The 5,624-nt window shown below is 44.0% G+C and overlaps 1 long non-coding RNA gene across 1 annotated transcript; it reads left to right on the forward strand.

Moving 5' to 3' along the window:
- Window positions 1-2,636: 2,636 nt before the first annotated feature.
- LOC115185213 (uncharacterized) lies at window positions 2,637-3,315 on the forward strand. The gene is made up of 3 exons (XR_003874917.1): window positions 2,637-2,766; window positions 2,819-2,885; window positions 3,161-3,315. It is a non-coding gene; the product is annotated as an uncharacterized LOC115185213 (long non-coding RNA).
- Window positions 3,316-5,624: the final 2,309 nt, after the last annotated feature.

Here is a 5,624-nt window from a genome sequence, read left to right on the forward strand (position 1 = left end):
CTCTCTCCCTCTTCTCCTCTCGTTCTCTCTCTCTCTCTCCTCTCGTTCTCTCTCTCCTCTCGTTCTCCTCTCGTTCTCTCTCCTCCAGCCGCTCTGATCCAACAAGCCACCACGGTCAAGAAAAAAGACATCAGGAAGTTCCTGGATGGGATCTACGTCAGTGAGAAGACGACTGTTGTGGAACAGACGGACGGATAACGAACCATCTCTGGAACTCACTATTGACCAATAAAATCCCTCCCTTTTCCAATGACAAGCCCACATCGTGTCTTCTGTGGTTCCTATTGGATGGTTCGTGTAGTTTTACCAAGCAGGTCATTTCTATTTTCCTGTTAGTCAAACATTTAGGGTGTCTCACCCACAGATCACATTAATAACTTATGCTTTTGTTGTAACCAAGTGGAATTTACCGCCGCTTACGACTGTGAGAAATCCACTTGATTTCTGGGGGGGAAACGGTCATCTCGAGCAAGGGCCCCTCCCAACTGGAAATTAACTAGTGGGGGGGGGGGGGGGGTCATGTCATCCAGAGCGCCCACTTCTCCCACATGGTGACCTCTGACCTCAGCCGATAAGGAGGAAAAAAATTAACCGACAGCAGCATTTTTTTTGGCAGATAAAAATGCAACAAAACAACATGAAAAGCTGTTTGTTAACAAAGCAGATGGATTTCGACACGGTTTTCGTTATTAACCGTTAGCAAATTTTGAGTTTCTCATGAGTTCATATCAGGTGAATGCATCCAGCTGTTATTTACAGCTTCACAAACTGGTAAATTCCAACATCCCACTTGGTTGTGAATGCAGCGTGAAATATTGAATTTATAATTCAATGGTCCCACCCACAAATCCTGTCTCATGGTTCCTATTGGCTGACATGTTATCAGCATCCTATCGAACGCCCTGGTGGAGGGGAGGGGGCGGTTCCCCCCTAGGCTCAGCTTCCCCGTTAGTGTGAGAAATGCATAACTGACCCCAGATCAGCGTCTTGGTGACAACTGCATCCCTTGTCTATTATTACAACAGTCAAGTTATTTATCGCGTTTCCACTTCTACATAGATAATGACTCCTGTCATTGAAAATAAGAGTTTTGTTCTTAACTGACGGGGCGGCAGGGTAGCCTAGTGGTTAGAGGAGGCAGGTAGCCTAGTGGTTAGAGGAGGAGGTAGGTAGCCTAGTGGTTAGAGGAGGCAGGTAGCCTAGTGGTTAGAGGAGGAGGTAGGTAGCCTAGTGGTTAGAGGAGGCAGGTAGCCTAGTGGTTAGAGGAGGCAGGTAGCCTAGTGGTTAGAGGAGGCAGGTAGCCTAGTGGTTAGAGGAGGAGGCAGGTAGCCTAGTGGTTAGAGGAGGCAGGTAGCCTAGTGGTTAGAGGAGGAGGCAGGTAGCCTAGTGGTTAGAGGAGGCAGGTAGCCTCGTGGTTAGAGGAGGCGGGTAGCCTAGTGGTTAGAGGAGGCGGGTAGCCTAGTGGTTAGAGGAGGCGGGTAGCCTAGTGGTTAGAGGAGGCGGGTAGCCTAGTGGTTAGAGGAGGCGGGTAGCCTAGTGGTTAGAGGAGGCAGGTAGCCTAGTGGTTAGAGGAGGAGGCAGGTAGCCTGGTGGTTAGAGGGGGCAGGTAGCCTGGTGGTTAGAGGAGGCAGGTAGCCTAGTGGTTAGAGGAGGAGGCGGGTAGCCTGGTGGTTAGAGGAGGAGGCGGGTAGCCTGGTGGTTAGAGGAGGAGGCGGGTAGCCTGGTGGTTAGAGGAGGAGGCGGGTAGCCTGGTGGTTAGAGGAGGAGGCGGGTAGCCTGGTGGTTAGAGGAGGAGGCGGGTAGCCTGGTGGTTAGAGGAGGAGGCGGGTAGCCTGGTGGTTAGAGGAGGAGGCGGGTAGCCTGGTGGTTAGAGGAGGAGGCGGGTAGCCTGGTGGTTAGAGGAGGAGGCGGGTAGCCTGGTGGTTAGAGGAGGAGGCGGGTAGCCTAGTGGGTAGAGCGTTGGGTTAGTAACCGAAAAGGTTGCAAGATCGAATCCCCGAGGCTGACAAGGTAAAAATCTGTCGTTCTGCCCCTGAACAAGGCAGTTAACCCCCTGTTCCCCAGTAGGCCATCATTGAAAATAAGAATTTGGTCTTAACTGACTAGTTAAATAAAGGTAAAATACATTTTAAAACTTGCCTAGTAAAATTAAAAAATAACAGTCCTGCTAAAAATGAATATGTTGTCTTAAGACTTCTTATCTAACATGGAATTGTTTTAAGAAAGTAATACCGTGGATTATTTAACTACTTTAATTTATTTTGGGATCCTTTTTTATTTGACCCATTGAATTTGGCCTTTACTACTTACTATAGAAATACCTTGAATAACACAACAGAAATGTATGTATTTATTACTAAGGTTGTCTGCCCTCTATCTAGGAGAAAGCTCAGGATATACAGGGACTGTAAGTCTGAAGCTGTAAAACAGGTCTGTTCAAAGGTCTGCAATGTTACAGAGTGTTTTGATATTAAACTGTGTGTCTGTCAGGAAGAATTGCAAAGTGTTTTAAAACAGAAAAAGTAACAAGCAATCAAATGAAAACAATACAACAACAAAAAAAGGTATATTACTGACAATGTACATCATCTAGGATCCCATCAGTGTTCATATCTCAGTGTGACCTTACAACATGGACTGGTAGGTGGTATGTGTGTGTGTGTGTGTTTCTGGGTAATAGGATATCGCTGGTCTTCATGGTCACGCTCCTTCCCTGGTCGTGGGAAAGAGACGTGAGAGAGGAGGTGGCAGGTCTATAAACCTGAGGTCTGTCTGCAGTTCCCTGGGTAGAGAGAGCTGCTGAGAGAGGTGGTGGCAGGTCTGTCTGCAGTTCCCTGGGTAGAGAGAGCTGCTGAGAGAGGTGGTGGCAGGTCTATAAACCTGAGGTCTGTCTACAGTTCCCTGGGCAGAGAGAGCTGCTGAGAGAGGTGGTGGCAGGTCTGTCTGCAGTTCCCTGGGTAGAGAGAGCTGCTGAGAGAGGTGGTGGCAGGTCTGTCTGCAGTTCCCTGGGTAGAGAGAGCTGCTGAGAGAGGTGGTGGCAGGTCTGTCTGCAGTTCCCTGGGTAGAGAGAGCTGCTGAGAGAGGTGGTGGCAGGTCTATAAACTGGACGTCTGTCTGCAGTTCCCTGGGTAGAGAGAGCTGCTGAGAGAGGTGGTGGCAGGTCTGTCTACAGTTCCTGTGATGTAATCAGTAGTGGACGTGGCTTGCCTGGTGTCGTTGGGACCGTTCACATTCGCACCTACAACATGTGTGAAATTCATTCAACACACAACATTTACACAGCTAACATAAACTTGCCTAGTTAAATAAAACAGATAAATATTTAGAAGAAAAAAATCTCTTAAGAACACACAGCTTTGTACCTGCGTTAATACGGATCTGGAGGCACGCGTGTAAACGTTGTAAAAGGCCATATGAATTAAACAACGTTTTGGAGCCGTTTATCTTAACTAGAATAAGTATTCTGGTCTTTATAACCTGTGCTGGCTGTGAGTTCATGTATGAAACACGTTGAGGCAAGGCGCGTATCTTTATGGTCCTATTCATTACGGAAAACTGTTTTAAGAACCAAGCAGTTCACTACACCCGCAATAACATCTGATTAATATGTTTATGTGACCAATTACATTTTAATTTGATTTGCACCGTTTTTCCTTTTTAAGAAGCAAACGGAGCAGAACGAGAGTTTCTATTGGACAAATTCAGGGAGGTTCCTCCCCGTTTCCGTTCTATTTGCTTCCGTTTAATAAACTTTTTTTAACCGCCTGTTTTCAATGTGGAGAAATACGATAAAAAAAATAATATATATATTTATTATTATGAACACAACAAATACAAAAAAAAAACAGATATAAAAACAAGAGTATATAAACCTAATCTAATAAACCTATTTCTATAATCATTTTCAATTTGGTAAATACTTTTACGGTGCGTATTGCTTTTTATTTTTTTACATTTACTAATAATTTCTAAATAATATTTAAAATCTCTCTTAAATAATGTGAAAAGAGGTTGTTTTTTTTTCTGCCCACTTCATTTTACGGATAAAGAATCTTCCATGAAAGATAAATAAATGATACAATATGAAAGTTAAAATCAGGGTCCATATGATTTGGATCGATATAAAACATAACACCAGAGTGTCTCAGGTTAATAACATGTGGAGAGATGCTATGTTACTGGTAGACTCATACCATGAATATACTGTACCGTCTCTAGACATCTCCGATATAAAGTGTTTATTCCTAACCGGTACATTCCTAACAACTTAAAGCATTAATGCATGCTCTTCAACCAATCGCTGCCTGCACCTGCCCGCCCGTCCAGCATAACTTCTCTGGACGGTTCTAACTTAGAATTTGTGGACATCTACAAATACCTAGGTGTCTGGTTAGACTGTAAACTCTCCTTCCAGACTCACATTAAGCATCTCCAATCCAAAGTTAAATCTAGAATTGGCTTCCTATTTCGCAACAAAGCATTCTTCACTCATGCTGCCAAACATACCCTCGTAAAACTGACCATCCTACCAATCCTCGACTTCGGCGATGTCATTTACAAAATAGCCTCCAATACCCTACTCAACAAGCTGGATGCAGTCTATCACAGTGCCATCCGTTTTGTCACCAAAGCCCCATATATCACCCACCACTGCGACCTGTATGCTCTCGTTGGCTGGCCTTCGCTTCATAATCGTCGCCAAACCCACTGGCTCCAGGTCATCTACAAGACCCTGCTAGGTAAAGTCCCCCCTTATCTCTGCTCACTGGTCACCATAGCAGCACCCACCTGTAGCACGCGCTCCAGCAGGTATATCTCTCTGGTCACCCCTAAAGCCAACTCCTCCTTTGGTCGTCTCTCCTTCCAGTTCTCTGCTGCCAACGACTGGAACGAACTACAAAAATCTCTAAAACTGGAAACACTTATCTCCCTCACTAGCTTTAAGCACCAGCTGTCAGAGCAGCTCACAGATCACTGCACCTGTACATAGCCCATCTATAATTTAGCCCAAACTATTACCTCTACTGTATTTATTTATTTGATTTATTATTTTGCTCCTTTGCACCATATTATTTATATTTTAACTTTGAACTTTCTTCAAACTACAAATCTACCATTCCAGTGTTTTTCTTGCTATACTTTATTTACTTTACCACCATGGCCTTTTTTCACCTTTACCTCCCTTATCTCACATCATTTGCTCACATTGTATATAGTCTTTTTTTTTTTTTTTTTAATTCTACTGTATTATTGACTGTATGTCTGTTTTACTCCATGTGTAACTCTGTGTTGTTTGTGTCGAACTGCTTTGCTTTTTCTTGGCCAGGTCGCAGTTGTAAATGAGAACTTTTTCTTAACTTGCCTACCTGGTTAAATAAAGGTGAAATAAAATAAAAATAAAAAAATTACGAAACTTACATTATATAAAATAAACCTCACGTAGTAAATAAACCATTCATTTGTTGTTGTTGTTGACCAAATCGGACTCTTATTGACCTCCATAACTAAACAAAACGACTTGCTTGGTGGGTGAAACTACGACAAAAACGCCACCTGCTGGAAGGAGACACGTTTTCCTCCGAGATGGACCTTCCTCTTCCTGTTCGTCTCTTCCTGTTCCTCTC

This window comes from Salmo trutta, unplaced genomic scaffold (genome assembly GCF_901001165.1).
Source record: "Salmo trutta unplaced genomic scaffold, fSalTru1.1, whole genome shotgun sequence".
Classification (NCBI taxonomy): Eukaryota; Metazoa; Chordata; class Actinopteri; order Salmoniformes; family Salmonidae; genus Salmo; species Salmo trutta.